We start from the raw sequence: 27261 nt of genomic DNA on the forward strand, positions 1-27261 counted from the left end.
ACAAAACAATAGGATCTTTCTTTAGTATAAAAAACAGCGTCACCAATTTAACAACAATGTAATCACATTGTTCAGCTCATGTACCTCCTCCTCCATCTCCAAAATGATTACATCAGTCACAAGCTGACAGCACTGCAGCACTGCCTTGGCCAAGCGGCAACAGGCTGTGCTGAAGATAACATGCTTAATGCTTAATTGACAAACCGCCCAGCTCTGCAGAGTTGTTGAAAGCTGTAACACAGCAGCCTGATCTGTGGCTCTCACCGCTGAACATACAGCCAGGCATGGTCGTGTGCGACAATGGGCGGAACCTGGTGACGGAGAAATGACAGCCTTGGTAGATATGGTTTCCCTCTATGCCAGTCCTTTCACCGAGCTAAAGAATATGGCTGTGGTGAAATACAACTCCCACTGAGAAGCTGTTTCAGATTGAAAAACATTGTGCCCACCACAGGATTTGATTCTGAGGGCTAACCTTTCTCACCCGCTCAAGAGCCCCATAGCAGCTGCAAAGTTAGCTCTATCATGAACTCTCCTGAGGTAGAAGCCAAGGCACACCAGAGATTCTCTGGTGGGACTGTCCAACCCTGCCAAGAAGCAGTCCTGGATAAGAAAAGTGTGTGGAAAGGTTCCTGGACACTCTATGGCTGCTTTTTTACTGAGGAGGAAACACACGCAAACACGGAGAGAACATACAAAGTCCTTGCAGATGTTGTCCTTGCTGGGATTTGAACTCAGGATCCCAGCGCTGCAAGTCTTCAGTGCTAACCACTGATCCAATGTGCTGCCGTTCACCCTCTAATATTTAACAGGCTGGAGAAACTTGCACCTACTGCCACTCTATCTTCAGCTCCTTTGTGAGAAAATGTATTTGGGCAGCCACTCAGTCTACCAAATAAAATTCCTGAGAAGGAAATTGGGGATGGCTTTTCTACTGGTACTGGGGGCAGTGCTAATACCATGGCGTCGTACCATAGTTTGATGGAAATATTCCAGGCTGGTAGAAGGCAAGCAAATTCCCACAGAAAAGTTACAGCAGTAATGTTCAGGGACCCGCGCTTGTAGAAGACGGAGACAACACCAGGAGAAATAGTGACCGCTGGGGACTGAGTATGGACACGAGGCATGAGGCATGTGGTTGTGAAAAGCTTCCGCCTCCACAAGCCTAAAAGGCCACATTTCAAGTGAAAGCAGTTTTACAGGACTTCCTGTGAGAAATGACATGCAGGGTAGATAGGGTTTCCCTCTATGCCAGTCCTTTCACCGAGCTAAATACAACTGTCAGCAAAAAAAGTTGTGGACTGGCTCCGTACCGTCCCTGGCCACATTCACCGGTCTACATGTTTGTGGTTAGACGGTCCTTCCCAGTAAGTGCACTGGGGAGGGCACGGGTAATGTTGTGGGACCTGTGCTTGTGGAAGGCGGAGGCGATACCGGGAAATATAGTGGCGGCTGGGGACTGAGTATAGAAAACCCGGGCACCGCCGGCATGAGGTTGTGAAAAGCTTCTGCCTCCACGAGCTGAAAAGACCATATTTCAAGTGCAAAAAGCTGCCCAGAAATCTGGCAGTTTAGTGTTGCGGCCTCTGGGTGGGTGGGTGGCTTGCTGCTTACTTGCACTTGCATTTCAAGTAACAGAAAACTAAGCAGATGGTGGCCTCTATCATCATCATGGCCTCACCTCAGCACTATGAACTCTCCTGAAGGAGAAGCCAGGGCCCGCCGGAGGAGTCTCTGGTTCTCTGGTGGGCCCGTCCAACCCTGCCGAAAAGCAGCGCCCTGGCTAAGAAAAGTGTGGGGGAAGGTTCCCGGACACTCTATGGCTGCTTTTTTAATGTGGATCGGCCATGCTTATGCATGTTATTTCTCAAACCACATTACAGATCAGGCCATTGTCCAACTCTGTATTCAAGAAATTAAATGCGCAAAGAAAGATGTGTGTGTGTCAAAGCACCACTAACAAGGGCGAGTTGATGTTGGGCGGGCTGCCATTGCTTCTGCAACAAGCTCAATTACAGGACTTCCTGTGAGAAATGACATGCAGGGTAGATAGGGTTTCCCTCTATGCCAGTCCTTTCACCGAGCTAAATACAACTGTCAGCAAAAAAAGTTGTGGACTGGGTAAGTACCGTCCCTGGCCACATTCACCTGTCCACGTGTTTGAGGTTAGGTCCTTCCCAGTAAGTGCACTGGGGAGGGTACGGGTAATGTTGTGGGGCCCGTGCTTGTGGAAGGCGGAGGCGATACCGGGAAATTTAGTGGCGGCTGGGGACCGAGTATGGACACCCGGCTGCTGCCAGCATGAGGTTATGAAAAGCTTCCGCCTCCACAAGCCTAAAAGGCCACATTTCAAGTGCAAGTGTGGCACCCCAGGGGTCTGGTTACCACAGTAATAGCAATATTACGTCTGAGAGCAGGTGGGAGGTCTCCTGGTCAGGAACCCTAAGCATGCAACACTTCCTGCCCAGTCCTGGGAGGGGAAGAACTTCCCCTATATAAACTGGGGCTGAGGCGGGGTTAGAGGAGAAGAAGAGGAGTCCCAGACAGAGACACAGTCTGGTCTGGAGTGGAGCAGATACAGGGAGAGCAAGATCAGGAGCTATGTGGGAGCAGTGATAAAAGGGGTCAGAGACTGGAAGCTATAGAGCTCGTCCTGACTGAAGAGATCTCACCGGACACAGAGTCCGAGGCAGTGGGGACTGATCCATACCCAGCAGCAGAAACCGACCGGCAGGGGATTTCAGGTCCTCTGGCCAAGAAACCCGAAGGCACGGTCACACGCAAGGGACCAGCACCGCCGTTGTGGAGCGGAGGCTACCAGAAGGCCCCGAGTCACCGGCCATACGGGTGAGCACCACACGGTACACTCAGGGACGTGGGCTACTTTTACCCGCTTAAAGCAAGGTAGCCAGGGAGAGTACAATAAGTCGGGGAGGCCTACAACTCCGCCTGGCCGGGGGAGATTCTATCTGCTCACAGACTGACCAGGCCCCGATCGCTAGCCAGTACTCCCGGGAGGGTCTACCTTTGCCACCAGTAAAGACCCTGAACTACACCGCACCGTCTCTGAGTGGTTCCTAGTGCCTGCGTGCAATTCTGCTATCCCCATCATCCACGTCCGCTGCCCTGAGGCCATACCCCTCCCGTTGGGGGTTATACTATCCACGCTGCACACCCGTACCACCGGCCTCAGCGGTCTGCCCTGCAGCGGCGGCTTCATAGCCGCAATCAACGGGTGGCGTAGTCGAACAATATAACATCTTATTCTAAGTTCTGCCACTTGGTTTGACACCCTGGGCACGGACCGGGTCACCGCCACGAGGACTACTACCCCTATCAGATCCGGCTCCGGGTATTCCCCGCATGCGCAATGCTGCACAACAGAGGCCCAGGGGGCGCGTCAACTTTGGCGTAGTCGGCAGGATCCCGAGCCCGCAACCACCGGGTACTGCGTGCCTGATAAAAAAAAAGACTGTTAAACTTACCTGTGGTGAGGATTCCCGCCATCCGACGCCATCTTCTGCCTTCTTCCCGCCATCCGTGGAGTTTTCCCGCCATCCGACGCCATCTTCTGCCTTCTTCCCGCCATCCGTGGAGTTTTCCCGCCATTGGACGCCATCTTGAGGACGCCGCGCGGGAAGAAGAGGGGCGTGGACTCCGAAAGCGCGCGAGAACTGAAGCTCCGCCTCACGTCCGGACGTTGCGTAAGGTCCTGGAAGGAGCCCAGCAGACGCCGACGTCACAGGAGCGCGACGGAAGGTCCTCAACCCTGACGATCCACTGCGGAGCCGCGGCCTACGGAAGAGGATCATCGCAAGGTAGGCCACGGTCCACTAGGGGGGAGGAGGATGTCGGATACAGAGGAGAGCTTCACTGCCACAGCCACCGCCAGCGCCACCGCTGCTGCGGTCATGCCTTTCACTATGCCCTATATCCCGGGGGCAGCCTGGCTACCCCAGTACTCAGGGGAGTCACATACCCTAAATGACTTCAGAGAAAGGCTGGATAGCCTCTTCCAGGTGTACCCCCTCACAGAGGAGCAAAAAGTGAGCATCCTGGTGGCTCAATTAACAGGGGCAGCCCAAAGGGAGGTAAAGTACTGGCCACTCGGGAGGAGGAGGACTGTCGCAGAGATACTAGCCCGGCTGAAGGACACCTTTGATACCCGTACCTCAGCCGAGATCAAGCTTAGATTCTACGGGTGCAAGCAGCGAGCACATGAGAATATAAGGGACTATGCACTAAACCTACAAGAGGCCCTGAGAGCCATTAAGCAGGCTGACCCTGACGGCATGGGAAACGAAGACAAGCTGTTGACTGAACAATTTATAGAGGGTCTACATTGCAATGCCCACCGAACCCAGTTGCGGGCAATGGCCTTACAGGACCCTCATCTGGACTTTGCACAGTTCAAGGACAGAGCCATCCGGGTGCTCCGAGAACCGGCACCAGGTGGCGCTGTGACCCACAGACGCCCTACTACCACTTACCACCAGGAGACGGCGCCCTTGTCGGCAGGGCCTGTGGGAGCTGATGCTCTGGCTTTAAACAATGACCCGGCTACAGACCTGCACCATCAGGTCCAAGAGCTAACTAAAAGCGTTGCTGCGCTAACCCGAACAGTGCAGTCTTTACAGGTTTCTACTCGAGGGAAGATCCAGCTGGCATCCGGACCGGAGGACATCCCGTGGCGCCGACCAAGGAGGACCCCACCGGCCAGAGGAAAACCCAGCGACCGATACAACGAGGACGGACAACCCATCTGCCGCCGCTGCAATCAACCCGGACATATGGCAAGGTACTGTCCTTTAAACTGGCACAACCTGGGGTAGAGGGCCAACCCCTAGGAATAAGATCACCAGGCCCATCGAACTGGCGTGACAAATACGTGGGAGGACGTCCAGTCTTGCCTGTGGTACTGGATGGCATTCCTATGAGTGCCCTACTGGACACCGGGTCACAGGTCACCACCATCCCGTACGTGCTCTTCAAGCAGTACTGGAATGACTCGGATATAACCCGCTACCCTGACGACGACTTGAGTATCATCGCCAGCAATGGTCAGCCCGTGCCACAGATCGGATTTAAAGAGGTGACCATTAAAATCGGTAAAGTCGAACTGGCAGCACAGGGACTGATCATTGTGGACATTGACAAGCGCGAGAGTCACCCAAAGATAACTCTAGGAACTAATGTGATTGAAAATTGTCTTGCAGAGGTGATTCTCATTTTACAGCAGGTTGCCAAGAATGCCAGTTCCGGCCAGCAGCGAGTGCTCCAAAAAGAGATCCGGGCACTGATGCGACGGCAACAGGTGGAACTCTCCGGTGGTGAGATTGGTAGCGTGAGAATGTGTGACCCTTTCCCTATTGCCATGCCCCCGAAAAGTGAAATGATGATTTGGTGCCGGGCAGCTATTGGTCTGAGAGGTAGAGATTACCAGGCAATGGTGGAACCAGTCTACTCAGACAGTAGGCCCACCATTTTGACAGCACGGGGGGTGGTCGATGTACGCCATGGGAGGGTGCCCGTTCGCATCATAAATATCGGGGAGAGAGAAGTACACCTGCCCCGGTATGCCACGCTAGCCAAATTGTTCACCATAAACCAGAATTCTGTACAGGCCGTGGAACCCTTGCCTCCATCTCAACCAGAGGAAGGTAACGGCTCTAAGCAACAAATGGAGGACTGGTGTCAGCAACTACATTTGGGTACTGACTCCACTCCCTCACACCAGAAACAGGGAGTCTATCGGGTGGTTCAAGAGTACGAGAGAGTGTTTAGTAAACACCCGTTAGACTTCGGGCGAGTAAAGGGGGTAGAACACCACATCCCCACGGGAGACCATCCTCCCATAAAGGAGAGATACCGACCCGTACCCCCTGCACACTACCAACACGCCAAGGGGATGCTTAGAGACATGAAGGAGGCTGGGGTAATCAGGGATAGCTGTAGTCCCTGGGCAGCTCCACTAGTCTTGGTTAAAAAAAAAGACAACACCATGAGAATGTGTGTAGACTACCGGAAAATCAACCGTATCACACACAAAGATGCGTACCCCTTACCAAGGATAGAGGAGTGTTTGGCTGCTTTAAAATCTGCTAACTTCTTCTCCACTTTGGATCTCACTAGCGGGTACTGGCAGGTTCCTGTAGCAGAGGCGGACCAGGAGAAGACCGCATTCACCACCCCGATGGGACTTAGCGAGTTTACCTGCATGCCGTTCGGACTCTGCAACGCACCAGGAACCTTCCAACGATTGATGGAATGCTGTCTGGGACACCGGAACTTTGAGACGGTCCTGCTGTACCTGGACGATGTTATAGTTTATTCCAAAACCTACGAGGACCACCTGAAACACCTGGCGGAAGTGTTTGAAGCCCTGGCAAAATACGGTCTGAAGGTGAAACCGTCGAAGTGTCACCTGCTAAAACCAAAAGTGCAGTACCTGGGACACGTGGTGAGTGCTGACGGAGTGGCTCCCGACCCTGATAAGATCACCGCGATTAAGGAATGGCCAAGACCCTCCAGCGTAAGGGAAGTACGGCAGTTCCTCGGGTTGGTAGGCTACTACCGAAGATTCATTCCCGGTTTCACCAAAAAGGCAGCTCCTATGCAGGACCTCCTGATAGGCCAGTCCAGGAAGGCCAAGAACCAGAAGCCGCCCTTCAGATGGGAGAAGCTGGAAGAAGAGTCCTTCCGCCAGCTGAAGATGGCCCTCACGGGAGATGAAATCCTGGCATACCCTGATTACAGCCAGCCCTTTATCCTCTACACCGACGCAAGTAACATCGGGCTAGGAGCCGTACTGTCCCAGATCCAGCAGGGGAGAGAACGGGTAATTGCTTACGCCAGCCGAAAACTGCGACCCACCGAAAGAAACCCTGAGAATTACAGCTCATTCAAGCTAGAGTTCCTGGCAGTGGTGTGGGCAGTCACCGAACGCTTTAAGCACTACCTCGCCTCTTCCCGGTTCACCGTGTACACGGACAACAACCCGTTGACACACCTGGACACTGCAAGACTCGGTGCCCTGGAACAGAGATGGATGGCCCGCCTGTCCAACTATGAATTCACGATCAAATACCGGGCAGGACGCTCCAATACCAACGCGGATGCCTTGTCCAGAATGCCAAACCTACCGGACGTAGGGGAAGATCCAGAGGAACTGGAAGAAGTTGAACTCCCCGCGTTCCACCGTCATGGGACTACCCAGTATTCCCACCGTGTAAGGGGTAAGCAATCCGCTACGTTCAACCCCTTACCTCATTACAACTGGGCGGAAACGCAAGACAGTGACCCCGCCGTCCGACTGGTGAAGGAGATGCTGACTCAGCCAGATGCTCGCCTTGACCCAGACGCTCCGGAGGAAACCAAGCAACTGTGGGCTGAGAAGAGTCGACTGTTCCTTTACAAGGGGAAGTTGTGCCGTAGAATGGTTAACTCCCGGACGCATGAACTGATCTGGCAAGTAGTGGTGCCAAGAAGAGACGCGGCTATGGTACTGGAGGCATACCACGACGGAGCTGGGCACTTCGGATGGAAGAAGCTGGAGTTCCTGCTGCGCGGGCGGTTCCACTGGGTAGGCATGAGAGGAACCATCGAGAGGTGGTGCAGAGACTGTGGCCCATGCAACCTAAGAAGGAAGGACCGTGCCAGTCAGAAGACTCCCCTGCAGTCCATCGTCACCAGGCAGCCGTTGGAACTGGTAGCCTTGGATCATGTAAAACTGACCCCCAGCAGAAGTGGCTACGTCTATGCGTTAACCATCGTGGATCACTACTCCCGGTTCTTGGTTGTAGTCCCCGTCAAGGACTTAACGGCTCAAGCAGCAGCTAGAGCCTTTCAGCAGCACTTCTGCCGTCCACACGGATACCCAGAGCAGGTGCTGACGGACCAGGGACCTGCCTTTGAAGCGGAAGTCTTCCAGGAGTTCTGCACTCTGTATGGCTGCCGGAAGATAAGAACAACACCCTATCATCCGCAAACCAATGGACTCTGCGAGAAGATGAACCAGGTGGTGATAGACCTTCTGAAAACGTTGCCCCTGGAAGAACGCAGTCTGTGGCCTGAGAAACTGCCTGATCTGGTGGACCTATACAACCACATGCCTGTAGGTTCTACCAACTGTACCCCGGCTTACCTAATGAGAGCAAGACCTGGTAAGCTGCCTGTTGATCTGGATATGGGAGTCTTGACACCCGAGGACACTTCACCAGAAGCAGACTGGGACACAGAGAGGCAGCAGCAGTACCGGAAAGTACAGGAGAGCGTTGAGCAAAGTCTCTGTCAAGCAAGAGAAAGACAGGAGAAGACTTACAACCAGTATGCTCCTTCTGTTCCCCTGGTACCTGGAGAGCAGGTCTTGAAAAGGAAGAGACGGCTCCACAAGTTGGACGACCAGTGGGAGAAGGACCCGTACACCGTACTGCCATCAAGCCATGAAAACCCAAAAATCTGCACAATCAGTAAGGATGGAGGAGAAACCACAGCCATTGTCTCCCGAGATCACCTGAAGAAGTGTCCCGAGCAGCTACGAAACCCTGAAGAAGATCAAGAAAACCCTCGACCCGCAGAGGAAAGGGAAGAAATGGTCAGTACTGTACTCGGAGACTTCCCTCGGTCTTGGACACAAGTAAATGGCGCTGTTGTGGTACCCGTCCTCACCTTCCTCCAGCCAGCATCCCAAGTGCCTACGGAAAAACAGGTAGAGCTGGAAGAGCAGCCGGTCCAGGAGGCAGAAGACCCCACACAAGCAGACCAGGAGAATCGACCCTCTGCTTATAGTGAGCCTGCCGTGCCCCTAGTGAGCCAAAGAACCCGTAGACAGCTGCCCAGCTTACCTTTGACAGCTCCTACACCCTGTAGCTTAGGACCGGTCAGTAAGCTCCGTAGGTCTACTAGGGCCACTAGAGGCCAGTTGCCAGTACGTTGGAGGATCTAAAGTGTTCAGACTGTTTTATTGGTATTTACCTGTTTACTGTTGCTTGTAAATAATTATGTTTTTCCCAGTTATTTTATAGGTGTCTTTTGTGGATTAACCGGAATTCTTTGTATATATGTTTGGAGCGTAACCCAGGAATGGACTAAGACTGCTAAAGACTCGGGGTAGGACAGACCCCCACCTGGTTACGGCTCCCTGTTCTTTGGTGAAATGGACACCCTTATTGCTTCAAAAACTGCACCCGGTTGCGGACACGCTGTGACCGCCCTAACGTGTTTTCCCTTATTGTATTGTTCCTGTTTATACCCTGTTATGTTTTCAAAAATATGTTTAGTCCCGGAGTACTAAATTTTACTAGGGGGGAATGTGGCACCCCAGGGGTCTGGTTACCACAGTAATAGCAATATTACGTCTGAGAGCAGGTAGGAGGTCTCCTGGTCAGGAACCCTAAGCATGCAACACTTCCTGCCCAGTCCTGGGAGGGGAAGAACTTCCCCTATATAAACTGGGGCTGAGGCGGGGTTAGAGGAGAAGAAGAGGAGTCCCAGACAGAGACACAGTCTGGTCTGGAGTGGGGCAGATACAGGGAGAGCAAGATCAGGAGCTATGTGGGAGCAGTGATAAAAGGGGTCAGAGACTGGAAGCTATAGAGCTCGTCCTGACTGAAGAGATCTCACCGGACACGGAGTCCGAGGCAGTGGGGACTGATCCATACCCAGCAGCAGAAACCGACCGGCAGGGGATTTCAGGTCCTCTGGCCATGAAACCCGAAGACACGGTCACACGCAAGGGACCAGCACCGCCGTTGTGGAGCGGAGGCTACCAGAAGGCCCCGAGTCACCGGCCATACGGGTGAGCACCACACGGTACACTCAGGGACGTGGGCTACTTTTACCCGCTTCTAGCAAGGTAGCCAGGGAGAGTACAATAAGTCGGGGAGGCCTACAACTCCGCCTGGCCGGGGGAGATTCTATCTGCTCACAGACTGACCAGGCCCCGATCGCTAGCCAGTACTCCCGGGAGGGTCTACCTTTGCCACCAGTAAAGACCCTGAACTACACCGCACCGTCTCTGAGTGGTTCCTAGTGCCTGCGTGCAATTCTGCTATCCCCATCATCCACGTCCGCTGCCCTGAGGCCATACCCCTCCCGTTGGGGGTTATACTATCCACGCTCCACACCCGTACCACCGGCCTCAGCGGTCTGCCCTGCAGCGGCGGCTTCATAGCCGCAATCAACGGGTGGCGTAGTCGAACAATATAACATCTTATTCTAAGTTCTGCCACTTGGTTTGACACCCTGGGCACGGACCGGGTCACCGCCACGAGGACTACTACCCCTATCAGATCCGGCTCCGGGTATTCTCCGCATGCGCAACGCTGCACAACAGAGGCCCAGGGGGCGCGTCACAAGCAGCTGTCAAAAATGTGTCAGTATAGTATTGCAGCCTGTGGGTGGGTGGCTGGCTGCCTGCATACTTGCGCTTGCATTCCAAGGAATGGGGTAGGGACAACTGAACGCTACAGTTGGACAAGGACGTGGACGGTGATTGTTGCAAGTCTGCAATGACAGGTTCATGGCGGGAGGCATCTTTGCATGCGCCAAGGATCACTTATGATGTGCACACTTTTAGGCAGTGACCTGGGAGTCAGAGATGCTTCCAGAGGTCTTCCCCATGCTGTTCCCATGGCTTTTCAGCACTGTATGCATGTGTCTGATGATGTGTCACACACCACATGGCCAGATAAGGTTGTAAAATGTTAAAATGAAGTTTCCTGGTGAATGCATTTGTCTTGGTTGAAAGCAATGCAAAAGTGCAAAAACGCATCAAAAACGCTACGTGTGAACATAGCCCAAGGTGTGGAGGAGTATTTTTGTTTTTGGTTATTTATTTTGCTTTATATACATTGTACATGTCATTGAAAGGATGTTCCTTAACATATTTCCCTGGAAAATCCATTTTGGTTTTGTTTTGGTATGTTTTATTGTGAATCCGTAAAATGGTGTAATACTCTGACCACGTTGTTGACGGAAGTGAGATGGGAGTCAGAAATGCTTCCAGGGGTCTTCCCCATGCTGTTCCCATGTCATTTGAGCACTGTTCCCATCGATTTGGGCAATTTTTAGGCCCTCTGCAGACCGCCGGGGGGAGCCGCCTGAAAAATGCTCGAGTTTCCCATAGACTTACATTGGGCTCGTTGCTCTGGTCGAACATCCGAGTATTCCAATTTGCTCGACCCGAGCAACGAGTACCCAAGCATTTTAGTGCTCGCTCATCACTAGAGATAACCTTTCAGCCATTGTTAGTTCTTCAGCAATGAAAAGGTAAAAGAGATGTAACAAACCTAATTTACAGAAGTCAGGGAGCTTTTCCATTGTCTCTTCTCATGACCCCTCCATCACATAACACGTCCTGCGATGGAGATGTGACTTATTAGACAGTAAAGGGTTTTGTTGTTCTGTGGCTGCTAATAGTGTCTTGGTCCTTTTAAGCCAGGTCATATTGCTTCCTTTGAAGACATCTAGCAGGATAAACAAAATAACAGATGGCAGAAAGTAACAGATAAAATCCGTCTTGGCTCAGTCTGTCACCTGGTGTATGATAAAACCCTAATTCTCCAGATTGCAAATAGGTAGTAAGAGGATAGGACCAATGACTACACTGGAGATTAAATCAACAATTATTAAATTGTTGAATTATCTTTTTTTGCCACTTCAAATCCTGAACGTGCGCACTTAGCCTAAGGGTACTAACGCCAAAAAAATCCTCAATTCAGAATCATAATCAAAATAGCCAGAAAAGAAGCACAAACATACAACATCACTAAAAAAGGAACTTCTTAATAAGGGCTAAAAATATCTTTATTTATGAATCATAAAAAATATTCAATCAGTATAACAAAGAATATCACAAGATGGGGGGTATAAATGAAGAAAAGGTGGGTACACCTGGTAAAATAAATACATGGCACACTGTAAATTTTGTATGCTACAAAATAATACATACCCCTATATTCAAAATACGAACATAGTGTCAATGTATCATAATTAGCACATACAGATCACATAGAATAGATAACAATCACTTATATAATGAAAAGTGACACCAGACCTGCATATAAGATCCCAAACCAAAAAGGGATTAAACATACAATGATAAGGGGAATAGAGGTAATGTTACCTGTAGTGCACCACACCAGCGATCCACCACACCCGTGATATTATTGCTTATACTGATTGAATAATTTTTATGATTCATAAATAAAGATATTTTTACTTCCTATGGGTGAAAAAATGCTGAAAAAACGCTGAAAGAAGTGACATGCTCTATTTTCCAAGAACACAACTAAGGCTCAAAATATACAGCAAATAAAACACAAGATGTGGGAGCAGAGAATTCTGGTTTCTCATAGATTCTACGATAGACTTTGCTGGTACTGCAAAACGCAGCTGAAAATTTGCATAAAAATCTGCAGCAAAATACACTGAAAAACACAACGTGTGGGAACATAGCTTAAAGGCTGTGTATTTTGCACACCAAATACACTGTATAAAATACGCTGCAAAAACACTGCAAAGCTGCCACGTGTGAACATACCCTATTTGTTCAGATGATAATGGCTAGATGTAAATGATCATTTGAAGCTTATTTAATGTCTGTGACTAGTTTAGGAGCATCTGAAAATAATGGCTTTATCTCCCAAGACTATAAAAGAAGACCATCATTAGCTCTTTGTGTAGAATGACTTTGTGCAGTGAAGCCTGATCTCTTTAAAGTTTTTGTTTCCACCATTATCACACCTTTATCTGGGAATGCTAAGTGTTTAAATGAGTCCCCATTATCTGCATAAAGTATCTTATTACTGGTAATCTGGTATTGTATTCTTCTTCAAAGAAGACTGTTCTGTATTGTAAGACCAATCACAATCACTAAATATTGACACTTTCCTCTGTCTTGTGACTGGGGGCTAATACTTGTCTTCCTGCTGCCTGAGGGTAAAATTGGAATGGCGCCCCTCCCCGCAGTGCAATGTAAACCTGCAATGAATAAACACAATTTCACCATTGTTTTTTTGTCTTGTTTGTTTTTACATTATTCTTTATATTTTTAAAAATAATCTGGAAAAAAAATTTTCTCAGGTCAGTATGATTACAGTAATGGCAAACTTACAAATCCAGAAGTTTGTAAGGCTGCGTGCCCACTATGCGTTTTTCAAGCGTTTTTGATGCGGAATTTCCGCAGCGTAAACGCTTGAAAAACGCTTGGTAATACGTGCCCCATGATCCCCAATGAAAATTCGCATGTTCTGACCACATGCTGCAGAATTTTCCGCAGCAGATTTTCCTTGCGGAAAAATCCGCAGCATGTCCATTATTTGTGCGTTTACGCATGCAGATTTGAGGTCACAATGCATTTGAAAAACTCCAGTCAAATCCGCATGTAAAAACGCCGCAAAAACGCTTAAAAAACGCGTGTAAAATCTGCAAGCGTTTTTACTGCCAAGAACATGCAGAAACACTGCAGAAATTTTCTGTTTCAATTCTGCATCGTGGACACAGAAAGAAAAAAAATGTTAATGTGTGTCGCCATTTTCCGTGACCTGTAATGTTTTTATTTTTCCATTAATGAATCCATGTAAGTGTTTTTTATTACCTGGTGAGCTAAAAGTTTTATTGATACCCAATTGGGGTTGGTTTGATTGTTTTTTATCCATTTTTTACGGAACTGAAGTGATGTAATGATCGCGGTCGCAGATGCCAGCACCTATTTCAGCTGAATGTGCTTCCGAGGACATTGTTATAGGATGGGGGACATTATACCAGAAAGGTGCCCATTATAGTGGACATTATATCAGGATAGGGGACATTGTTATAGGAAGGGCCTATATAATGTCCTCTTCCTGTATAAAGGAAATTATACCAAGATGGGGGACCTTTTTACTGGAAGGGGCTGAGAATGGGGGACATTATACCAGGAAGGGGCCCATGATGGGGGACATTATACCAGGAAGGGGCCTAGGATGAAAGACATTATTATAGAATGGAGGTCACGATGGGAGAAATTTTTACATGGAACACACATGTCATTATAAAATCCAGAATGCTGCAAGGGCCCATACATCTGGCCAACATGCAGGTAGGGGCCCAGGTCCAAATTTTGCTCTGAGGCCCATCGGACTCTAGTTACACCACTGGAGGTGACTAAAAAAATGCAATTTTAGCTTTGGGATTTTCTTTTCCCTTTACGTTTTTTTATCATAGCAATTAATTAATTTCATATTTTGATAGACCTAGACTTTTACAGATGCAACAGTACCAAATATGCCTTTTTACTTTATTTTAACGGACAGCTCAGCTCCAGCCGCTGCTGCTACAGATAGATGATGGCTTTGTAACATAGTTGGCATCTAACATGTGTGGATGAGCTTGTTCTACACAATCTGACCTGCGGCATTACTGAGGCTAAAATTTTAGGAGGGGAACATTTTGTCTCCCCCTTAGGGGAAGGTTCATACAAGCGTATAAAAAATCATTCAGAGTTTCATCCAGAAAAGTGGAACGATTTGCTCACTTGTCATCCATGTGCTGTCTGTATACAATCCGTTTTTTACTCAGCAGCTGTTAATCTTTTACAGGACCGTTTACAGGTTCCTGAATTGCAATGCATCCATAAAAATTGGATACTACACTGTGGCTCCATATCGAATCTGATTTTTTTTTACACACCCCTAGATTTGAATGGGTGAGTCTCATATGATTTATGAAAGAAACTAGTGCATGCTGCAATTTTTTTCACATGCAAATTCGGTCAGTGAAAGAAATTGCTAATCTGCACTGCCCATTTGAATAATAATGGTTCAAGAGCAGTCTGTTTTTTTCACAAAAAAATACTGACCGAAAATACGATTGTGTGAATGAGCACTAAGAGACATCTCATCTCGCCTCATGGCAGAAGTGGCTCTGATGTGACTACAGAGAGACCCTGGAACTAAAACCAACTTAGGCTAGGTTCATGTCTTCATTAGGAATTCTGTTTTTCTATTGTATAGGAAAAGAGCAATTCTCTTCATCCCTCACTTTCAGGTCCAGTATTTTTCTCTCTATCTACAGGTGCATCTCACAAAATTAGAATCTCATCAAAAAGTTAATTTATTTCAGTTCTTCAATACAAAAAGTGAAACTCATATATTACATAGAGTCATTACAAACAGAGTGATCTATTTCAAGTGTTTATTTCGGTTAATGTTGATAATTATGGCTTACAGCCAATGAAAACACAAAAGTCATTATCTCAGTAAATTAAAATAATTAACAAAAACACCTGCAAAGGCTTAATAAGCGTTTAAAAAGGTCCCTTAGTCTGTTTTTGTAGGCTCCACAATCATGGGGAAGACTGCTGACTTGACAGATATCCAGAAGGCAGTCATTGACACTAAATAAATGCAAAGTAAATTTTGCATTTCATTTGGAAATCAAGGTCCCAGAGTCTGGAGGAAGAGTGGAGAGGCCACAATCCAAGCTGCTTGAGGTCTAGTGTGAAGCTTCCACAATCAGTGATGGTTTGGGGAACCATGTCATCTACTGGTGTAGGTCCACTGTGTTTTATCAAGACCAAAGTCAGCGCAGCCGTCTACCTGGAAATTTTAGAGCACTTCATGCTTCCCTCTGCCGACAAGCTTTATAGAGATGGAAATGTCATTCTCCATCAGGACTTGACACCTGTCCACACTGCCAAAAGTACCAATACCTGGTTTACAAACAACAGTATCAGGCTATGTGCCCACGATGCAGAAATGATGCAGAAAATTTCTGCAGCATTTCTGCATCTCCCTGGCAGAAAAAACGCATGCAGATTGTGCATGCGTTTTTCCTGCAGAATACATGCGGATCCACATGCGGATTCACATGCGTTTCCGCATGCAGATTGACAAGCGCTTTCCAGGCGATAGCATCACTTGGAAAGTGCTTGACAACTAGGTCACACTGTATAAATCCATGCAAACGGCATGGATTTATACAGTGTGAACCGTAAAAATGAAAACAAATAAAGCTATACTCACCCCCGAGGCCCCGGCGTGGCTGCAGCGCTCGTTCCTGTCTGGTTCCTGGATGCCGGCATATCGCGAGACAGAGCGGTGAAGGGCCTGCGGTCACATGACTGTGACGTCACCGCAGGTCCTCAAGCGATGCCGGCATTCAGAGAGAAGCCGCCGGACAGGTGAATATAAACTTTATTTGTTATTTTATTCTTTTTTTTACAGGTACAATGGTACCCAGGTCTGGATGAGAGTCTCCTCTCCTCCAGAACTGGGTACCATCCGCACATAGAGACGCATAGAAGCCGCTTGTAAAAATGTGCAGTCGCGGTTTCTATGCGTCTCAATGCAAGTCAATGGCGGGAGTTCCGCTGCGCTACCGCAAAATTAAATGACATGCTGCGGATTTTTGTACGCAGCATAAACGCTGCGGAAAAATCCGCAGCATGTGCATAGAACATGCGGAATCCCCTTGGGGACCATGGGGTGCGGATTACCTAGCGTTTCACAAGCGTTTATGCTGCGGAAATTCTGCAGCATAAACGCTTGAAAAACGCTACGTCGGCACTCAGCCTCACTGTGCTTGATTGGCCAGAAAACTCGCCTGACCTTAATCCCATAGAGAATCTATTATAGAGAATCTATGGGGTATTGTCAAGAGGAAGATGAGAGACACCAGACCCAATAATGCAGACGAGCTGAAGGCTGCTACAAAGCAACCTGGGCTTCCATAACACCTCAGCAGTGCCACAGGCTGATCGCCTCCATACCACACCACATTGATGCAGTAATTGATGCAAAAGGAGCCCTGACCAAGTATTGAGTGCATTTACTGAACATACATTTCAGTAGGACAACATTTTGGATTTTAAAAACATTTTTCAAGCTGTTGTTATAAAGTATTCTAATTTACTGAGATAATGACTTTTGTGTTATCATTGGCTGTAAGCCATAATCGTCAACATTAACAGAAATAAACACTTGAAATAGATCACTCTGTTTGTAATGACTCTATATAATATATGAGTTTCACTTTTTGTATTGAAATATTGAAATAAATTAATTTTTTGATGATATTTCAATTTTGTGAGATGCACCTGTATGTATTGAATTTCAGCTTCACTAAATTATTGTATGAGGTTATATCAGGTTAGAATAATATGGCTACTTTTGCCTGGAAACTACACCACTCTTTTAATGCCCTGGGTCTGATACTACTGCTTAGCCTCTTTCATGGAGCTGACTTGCAATTTCATGTCATATACATGTGAAAATGTGCTGTTTTGGAAAAAAACTGAATTAACTTTTCTGTTGAAATGATATGCTAGTCTTGTAAGAAATTAGCCTGCAGGTGTACTGTACAGTCAGGGTCGTACGTAGAAATCATGGGGCCCTATAGCAGAAATGCCCCCCCCCCCCCAGCAAAAAAAAATTGCCAGGTCACAGAAGAGTTTATCTCACAACTTTCCAGCCTTTACATGGTAATTTTCCTCCTGCTAAAGTCCTAGATTCCTCTTTCATTGTCCCCATAAAGTATTATGCAAAAAAAAGTGCCCCCCAAACACAGTATGATACCCCCATGGTGAATTCCTCCACATTAGCCTCCACATGCACAGTATGATGACCCTACTGTACCCCACCTCAACTCCCAAGGCAAAGTATGGTGACCCCAACACAGTATGACCCCCCAACTGTGACCCCCACACAGCTCTCCATTCACATTAATAGGCCTACATACAGTATAATTGCCCGCACACAGAATGATGGACCCAACACAAACCTTCATACTGTATAATTGCTTGCATACAGTATAATGGTCCCCCACATATTATAATTGCCCCACATAGCCTTCCATATAGTATAATATGCCCTCCATAATCTTCCATATAGTATAATGCACTCCCCATGGTCCTCCATAAAATATAGTGCACTCCCCATGGTCCTCCATAAAATATAGTGGTGCACTCCCCATGGCCATTCATAGAATATAATGCACCCTCCATAGTCTTCCATATAATAAAATGCTCTCCCCATAGTTCTTCATACAATATAATGCACTCCCCATGGTCCTCCATATAATAAAATGTTTCCCCATGGTCCTCCATACAATATAATGCACCCATGGTCCTGAACACAATATAATGCATCACCCCATGGTCCTCCATGCAATATAATGCACCCCCATGCTCCTCCATACAATATAATGCATACCCCATGGTCCTCCATACAGTATAATCCACCCCCATGGTCCTCCACACAATATATTGGGCCCCCATGATCCTCAAAACAGTATAATGCACCCCCATGGTCCTTCATACAGTATAATGCACCTCCCATGGTCCTCCATAAAGAATAATGCACCCCCCATGGTCCTCCACACAGTATAATGCACCCCTATGCTCCTCCATACAGTATAATGCACCCCCATGGACCTCTATACAATATAATGCACCCCTATAGTCCTCCATACAGTATAATGCACCCCATGGTCCTCCATACAGTATAATACACACCCATGGTCCTCCACACAATATAATGCACTCCCCCCATAGTCCTCCATACAGTGTTATGCACCCTCATGGTCCTCCATACAGCATAATGCACCCCTATGACCCTCCACACAATATAATGCATCCCCATGGTCGTTCGCACAATATAATGCACCCACCATACTGTATTATGGTCACCAGTCACTGGCTTAAAAAAATAATGCAGTACTCACCTCTCCTCGTTCCACCTGATGCTCCAGTCTCCTCTGCGTGTGGTGTGAAGCGCTAAACATCTCAGAGCAGCGGGTGCCCTGTAATGAATTCATCGCGCCTGCAACTCTGACATGTCAGACACCGAGGAAGAATGATGGGGGTGGAAGCGTCTACTGATGCTCACTCCTCCATCATCATTGCACGCACTGGGCTCCCCCTCCGGCAGTCAGCACAAGCAATGATGATGGAGAAGGGAGCGTCAGCAGTAGAGATGAGCGTTGTTCTACTTGAACTGTTCGCCAATCTCAAATTCGAGCTGCTTTGGGCGGTGTTCGAGCCGTTCGGCGAACACGAACGATTTGAGAAAAATTCGGCTGTTCGAGGTTATGTTCGATAACTGTTCGTGCACCAAAATCATAACTGGATTTTTTCTCAGTAATGATGAAAATTAATGTTAATACGCAGTTTGAGTGTACAGCGGGGTGGGGGGAGGGGCAGGGGATGGATCTCTGCAGGAATAATGAAGATCTCCATTTTTTTTTTCTCTTTCCCGCATTTGCAGTGGGGAGGTGCAGTCTGTCAGCCTATCAGCAGTGCACACACGGAGCGAACTGCTGTTTTTCACACAAGCAAGGGCATGTGTCATTGGCAGTGTATGTCACATGTCCTTGCCCTATAAGACCAAGCCATTTTCCCCGTCGCCACCATTTTCTCACTGCTGCAGCTGCGTGTTAGACGGCACCGCTGTTGCTGTGTGCGCTATACCTTGTTAATTTCAAGCCAATTTTCGCACAAATCTACAGATAGCTTGGGAGTAGGGAATAGTTGTGATTGCAGTCCTTTTAAGGACTAGGTTACAGCATTTCCTACGACTTTTATCAGGCAGGTCTGTGCTCTTAAATAGATAGATTGTGGGAGTAAAGACTAATTGTAATTGCAGTCCTTTTCAGGACTAGGTTACATCAGTTCCTATCAGTTTTTGCCAGGCAGGTCTGTGCCAGTGCTGTGCAAGTTTTTTTCACAGCATTTGGCTGAATCTAGCAAAGCTAATCCTTTTTGGCCTATTGCAGAGTGTGTTAGTCAGTGGAGTAGCATATCTGTGTTGCAAGATATACCACCTGTGTATAGAATACCAATTTTTTTACTGCACCTAGTGAAGTAAAATCTTTTGGGCATAGCATCATTCTATTAGTCCATCTATACTGACCTCCATCAGGTTGCAAATTAAAAATATTTTTTATCTGCATCTACCTCTGAAAAAATATTTGGGCTTCTAGCTGTGTGTGGGACTTGTTCTATTAGTCCATCTATACTGACCTCCATCAGGTTGCAAACTGAATATAATTTTTTTCTGCATCTAGCTCTGAAAAAATATTTGGCCTTCTAGCAGTGTGTGGGACTTTCTCTATTAGTCCATCTATACTGACCTCCATCAGGTTGCAAACTGAATATATTTTTTTTCTGCATCTACCTCTGAAAAAATATTGGGCTTCTAGCTGTGTGTGGGACTTGTTCTATTAATCCATCTATGCAGACCTCCATCAGGTTGCAAACTGAATATATTTTTTTTCTGCATCTACCTCTGAAAAAAGATTAGGCTTCTAGCTGTGTGTGGGACTTGTTCTATTAATCCATCTATACAGACCTCCATCAGGTTGCAAACTGAATATAATTTTTTTCTGCATCTAGCTCTGAAAAAATAGTTGGCCTTCTAGCAGTGTGTGGGACTTTCTCTATTAGTCCATCTATACTGACCTCCATCAGGTTGCAAATTAAAAATAATTTTTATCTGCATCTAGCTCTGAAAAAATATTTGGCCTTCTAGCAGTGTGTGGGACTTTCTCTATTAGTCCATCTATACTGACCTCCATCAGGTTGCAAATTAAAAATAATTTTTATCTGCATCTACCTCTGAAAAAATATTTGGGCTTCTAGCTGTGTGTGGGACTTGTTCTATTAGTCCATCTATACTGACCTCCATCAGGTTGCAAACTGAATATAATTTTTTTCTGCATCTAGCTCTGAAAAAATATTTGGCCTTCTAGTAGTGTGTGGGACTTTCTCTATTAGTCCATCTATACTGACCTCCATCAGGTTGCAAATTAAAAATAATTTTTATCTGCATCTAGCTCTGAAAAAATATTTGGCCTTCTAGCAGTGTGTGGGACTTTCTCTATTAGTCCATCTATACTGACCTCCATCAGATTGCAAATTAAAAATAATTTTTATCTGCATCTACCTCTGAAAAAATATTTGGGCTTCTAGCTGTGTGTGGGACTTGTTCTATTAGTCCATCTATACTGACCTCCATCAGGTTGCAAACTGAATATAATTTTTTTCTGCATCTAGCTCTGAAAAAATATTTGGCCTTCTAGTAGTGTGTGGGACTTTCTCTATTAGTCCATCTATACTGACCTCCATCAGGTTGCAAATTAAAAATAATTTTTATCTGCATCTAGCTCTGAAAAAATATTTGGCCTTCTAGCGGTGTGTGGGACTTTCTCTATTAGTCCATCTATACTGACCTCCATCAGGTTTCAAATTAAAAATAATTTTTATCTGCATCTAGCTCTGAAAAAATATTTGGCCTTCTAGCAGTGTGTGGGACTTTCTCTATTAGTCCATCTATACTGACCTCCATCAGGTTGCAAATTAAAAATAATTTTTATCTGCATCTACCTCTGAAAAAATATTTGGGCTTCTAGCTGTGTGTGGGACTTGTTCTATTAGTCCATCTATACTGACCTCCATCAGGTTGCAAACTGAATATAATTTTTTTGTGCATCTAGCTCTGAAAAAATATTTGGCCTTCTAGCAGTGTGTGGGACTTTCTCTATTAGTCCATCTATACTGACCTCCATCAGGTTGCAAATTAAAAATATTTTTTTTTCTGCATCTACCTCTGAAAAAATATTGGGCTTCTAGCTGTGTGTGGGACTTGTTCTATTAATCCATCTATACAGACCTCCATCAGGTTGCAAACTGAATATAATTTTTTTCTGCATCTACCTCTGAAAAAATATTTGGGCTTCTAGCTGTGTGTGGGACTTGTTCTATTAGTCCATCTATACTGACCTCCATCAGGTTGCAAACTGAATATAATTTTTTTCTGCATCTAGCTCTGAAAAAATATTTGGCCTTCTAGCAGTGTGTGGGACTTGTTCTATTAGTCCACCTATACTGACCTCCATCAGGTTGCAAATTCAAAATAATTTTTTGTCTGCATCTAGCTCTGAAAAAATATTTGGCCTTCTAGCAGTGTGTGGGACTTTCTCTATTAGTCCATCTATACTGACCTCCATCAGGTTGCAAACTGAATATATTTTTTTTCTGCATCTACCTCTGAAAAAATATTTGGGCTTCTAGCTGTGTGTGGGACTTGTTCTATTAGTCCATCTATACTGACCTCCATCAGGTTGCAAATCGAATATAATTTTTTTCTCCATCTAACCCAGCCAATAGTTTTGGCCTAATACCACAGTTTGGCCACTCAGCTCTGCTCGGTTCCCATCCATTGTTTTTTTGTGCAAACAACTCCAGAGTTGTGAATTAGTTAACCACCAAAATGAGTGGAAAAAGGCCTGCTGCTGGTGGAAAGGGGAATAGGCGTGTTGGGAAGGGGAAAAAAGGTTGTGTCCGTGGGGTAGGTGTTAAAGCAGCAGTAACATCTGCAGAAGAAAGACCATCTTCCAGCCAAACTAAAATGTCTACTTCTTTTAGCGGACAATGTGATAAGATCCCTTTCTTACGGCCACGCCAATCGCTACAAATTCCAGATGAGGCACAAAAACAGCAGGTGCTTCAACGGATATCAAGTGCTCCTTTAAGTGGGCTCTCCTCCACATCAACTTCAACATCACAAATACTCCAGTCCTCAAAGGTGTCACCCCAATCGCACTTGCTTCCTCACAGCTCCCAAATCTCCAGCTGCCCGTCTGAGTATGAGGTAGAACAGATGGTTGAGTCTGCAGAGCTGTTTACTCATACTATAGCCTGGGAATCAGAGGTCGACTCCAGCGCTTCTGTGAATCCAGACAAGGAAATAATCTGCACTGATGCCCAGAATCTTTATGAGTCGGATCCAGGACCAGACGCAGAAGGTTCTGACCATAATCTAGACCCTCATTCCCAAACTGTAACTCCTGTTGGTGGAGACAATGAGGAAGATGATGATGAGACTCAAATACCTGATTGGAGCGACAACTTTAGTTTTCTGTCAGGGCAGGAACAGGTTGGCTCTGAGGACGACGGGTGTGATAACGCACAGGGTGATGATGATGAGGTTGGAGATCCCACTTACTGTCAACCCACAGTCAGCCAAGAGATGAGGTCAGCAGAGGAGGTGGAGGAAGATGCTAGTGACGACGAGGTCAGGTTGCGCCTTCCTGGACAGAGACGTAGTACTGGAAGCACGTCAACAACTGCATCCTCAAACACAACTCTGCCTCTCACCACAAGTCGTGGTGGCTCTTCAGGTCGCATGGGTGCTAAGCCTTGCATAGCCTGGGCATTTTTTCAGATCGATAAAGATGACCCAACTCGTGTTATCTGTAACATTTGTCAGCAAAAGCTAAGTAGAGGCCAAAAAATACATAGTTTGAGTACTTCATGCATGAACCGGCACATGGACATGAAGCATAAGTTGCAGTGGGAAGCTCAGTGTGCTACAATGCGGCCTAGCCGGCCGGGCCAACCACCGTCTGCCATATCTTGTGCATCCGCGGCCTCTTCATCCTCTGTGACTGGGGGGACAGCAGTCACACCTGTTTTGGGGCGCAGACCTGCCACCTCTTTACCCGCAACAGCCAGCGTGATTGGCAGGTCATCATTTTCTTTGGAGGTGGTAACACCAGCTGGTGTTGAGCGCTGTCCGACATCGATAGCACCACCTTTGGATCAAGGCAACCTAACATGTCCGCCTGCATCTTCCTCACAGACCGGCAGTTTGCCGGGGACACCCTTATCAACCCCGTCTAAGCACAATAGCCAGCCCTCGGTCCCTCAGATGTGGACAAGTAAAAGACCATTTCCTCCTAGCCATGAGAAAGCTAAGAGGTTGAATTTCACTATCTGCAAGCTCTTGGCTACAGAAATGCTGCCTTTCCGCCTGGTGGACACAGTGGATTTTCGAGACCTTATGTCCGTCGCAGTGCCCCAGTACCAGATGCCCAGTCGGCACTACTTCTCAAAGAAAGGTGTGCCTGCGCTCCACCAGCATGTCGCACACAACATCACCGCTTCTTTGAGAAACTCTGTGTGTGACAGGGTGCATTTCACCACAGACACTTGGACGAGTAGGCATGGACAGGGGCGTTACATGTCGCTGACTGGGCACTGGGTAACTATGGTGACAGCAGGACAAGGGGCTGCTGTCCAAGTCTTGCCGTCCCCACGAGTTGTGCGTCAATCCTCTTTATGTCAAAGTTCCTCCACTGCTTCTGCCTCCTCAACCTCCTCTCGGTCTTCCACCTGCACCCAAAGCCTGTCTGGTCATGCCACAAGCTTTCTAACTGCGCAGAAGGGATCCTGCACACCTCCTTACTATGCTGGCAGTAGGGCTCAACGTCATCAGGCGGTTTTTACTTTGAAATGTCTGGGAAATGTGAGTCACACAGCTGAGGAGTTCTGGTCAGCTCTGGAGAACCAATTTCATGAATGATTGTCTCCACTGGACCTGAAACCAGGGAAGGCCGTGTGCGACAATGCTGCAAACCTGGGTGCGGCCCTTCGCCGGGGCAATGTCACACACGTGCCTTGTATGGCTCACGTGTTGAACCTGGTTGTCCAGCAATTTTTAGCCCACTATCCCAGACTAGATGGCCTTCTGCAGAGGGCACAGTCGCTGTGTGCTCACTTCCGCCGTTCGCATCCCGCAGCTCAGCGACTTACATCTCTACAGAAGTCGTTGGGCCTGCCACTTCACCGGCTAAAATGCGATGTGCCTACCCGGTGGAATTCAACTCTGCACATGTTGCAGCGACTGTGGCAGCACCGACAAGCCCTGGTGCAATACGTTCTGACGTATAGCCTGGGCCAACGAGATCCAGAGGTGGGGCAAATCACGCTGGAGGAGTGGTCTCAGATCAGGGACCTATGCACCCTTCTGCACAGTTTTGAAATGGCGACGAAGATGTTTAGTGCTGACGATGCCATTATCAGCATGACTATTCCGGTGATTTACATGCTGGAGCACATGTTAAACAGAATTCGGAGTCAGGTGGTGGCACAAGAGGAGGTGGAGGAAGTAGAGGAGGAGGAGTTGTATGCGGAAGGGCTAACATCTGCAAGGTCCAGACGGTCGGCAGCACCAAGGCGGCAGGCATGTGAGGGTGGGGGAGATGGTTTTACCAGGGCGCATGGTAGCAGCCAAACTAGTGAGGAAGGTGCAGGAGCCCAGGAAGAAGTGGAGGACGAACTGATGGAAGACTCATCAGATGAGGGAGACCTTGATCACATTTCTGTTGTGCGAGGTTGGGGGGAGAGGACAGAGGAAGGAAGCATGATTGTTACCTCGCCACCAACACAACAGGGACTTGGTGCTCCTGGATGCGCAACACACATGAGTGCCTTCTTGCTGCACTACCTGCAACATGACCCTCGAATTGTGAGAATTAGAAATAATCCTGACTACTGGGTTGCCACACTGTTAGATCCCCGGTACAAAAGTAAATTTGCTGAAATTATTCCTGCCATAGAAAGGGATGCACGCATGCAGGAGTATCAGCAGAGACTGTTGCAGAATCTTACATGTGCTTTTCCACAAAACACCAGTGGTGCACGTAGTGAATCTCACAGTTCCAACTTGCCAACCGTGGGACCGTCAAGTGTTCAGCACTCAAACCGTAACAGAACCACAGTATCTGCTGGTAACATCAATTTTGCGGAATCATTTCACCACTTTTTTAGCCCATCCTTTTCAAGGCCACAGGAGACAAGAAGTCTGACACATAGTCAACGCCTAGAGACGATGGTACAGGAGTATCTCCAAGTAAACATTGAAGCCATGACTGTGTCACTGGACCCTTGCTCTTTTTGGGCTTCCAATCTGGATAAATGGCCGGAGCTAGCCACTTACGCCTTGGAGATCTTGTCATGCCCCGCAGCCAGCGTTCTGTCTGAACGTGTGTTCAGCGCTGCTGGTGGTGTGCTGACAGATAAGCGCACGCGGCTCTCCACTGATAATGTAGACAGACTCACGTTCATAAAGATGAACAAATCATGGATCCGAAACGACTTTTCTACCCCTGTGTCATCCTGGGGAGAGTAAAAGCTTGATGATTGGTTAAAATCACCCTACCAACCGTTTTAAGCTTTCAAATTACTAATCATGTTTATCTGTATCTTGGCTGGAAAATAATTTGGGCTTTGTAGCAGTGTGCAGCACTGATTCTATTAGGCCATCTATAATAAGCTCCACCAGATTTAAATTACTAATCATGTTTATCTGTATCTTGGCTGGAAAATAATTTGGGCTTTGTAGCAGTGTGCAGCACTGATCCTATTAGGCCATCTATACTAAGCTCCACCAGATTTAAAATTAATAATAATTTTTAGCTGCATCTAGCCCGGAAAATAATTTTTGGGCTCCGAGATGCGCAAGACACATAAGTGCCTTCTTGCTGCACTACCTGCAACATGACCCTCATATTGTCAGAATTCGAAGTAATCATGACTACTGGGTTGCCACACTCTTAGATCCCCCAAACTTTTCGATCAACCTTTTCATTTTAATAAAGACCAAAAAAATGGTCATTTTGAAATTATAAGCATTAGCAGGTTAATAGAAACTGAAATCAAACAGTTTTCAACTCAAAACTTTATTCTAGGTGATGTTACATTTTCACATAGGACCCCTTGTTCGAAAGGAGCTTCTGAACTCTCTCGTCCATTGAATTTGTCAGGTTTTGGATGGTTTCTGCTTCAATTGTTTTGCATGAGGACAGAATACCCTCCCAGAGCTGTTGCTTAGATGTGAACTGCCTCCCGCCATCATAGACACTCCTTTTGATGATGCTCCAGAGGTTCTGAATGGGATAGAGGTCAGGGGAGCATGGGGGTCACACCATAAGTTTGTCCCCTTTTATGCCCATATCAGCCAGAGATGCAGATGTTTTATGCGCAGCATGAGATGGTGCATTATCATGCAAAAAAATGATCTTGCTGTGAAATACACGGTTCTTCTTCTTGAACCATGGCAGGAAGTGCTGTTTGAGAAAATCCACATACATTATGGAGTTCATCTTTAGCGCCTTCAGGGATCCTAAAGGGGCCGACAATCTCTCTCCCCATGATTCCAGCCCAAAACATTACTCCACCTCCTCCTTGTTGGCGCTGTAGCCGTGTTTGCGTGGGGTGTCCATCAACCAGCCATCCTCCACTCCATCCATCTGGACCATCGAGCGCTGCACGGCACTCATCCGTGAACAAAACAGTTTTGAAATCAGTCTTCATGTAATGTTTAGCCCACTGGAGCCGTTTCTGCTTGTGTGAAGTGGATAGAGGAGGTCGACAGGATGGCGTATGCACAGCTGCAAACCTCTGAAGGACCCTGCATCTTGTTGTTCGGGGGATGTTGGAGG

Source organism: Phyllobates terribilis, unplaced genomic scaffold (genome assembly GCF_046119375.1).
Source record: "Phyllobates terribilis strain yellow unplaced genomic scaffold, ASM4611937v1 Scaffold_4__5_contigs__length_816908805, whole genome shotgun sequence".
Taxonomy (NCBI): Eukaryota; Metazoa; Chordata; class Amphibia; order Anura; family Dendrobatidae; genus Phyllobates; species Phyllobates terribilis.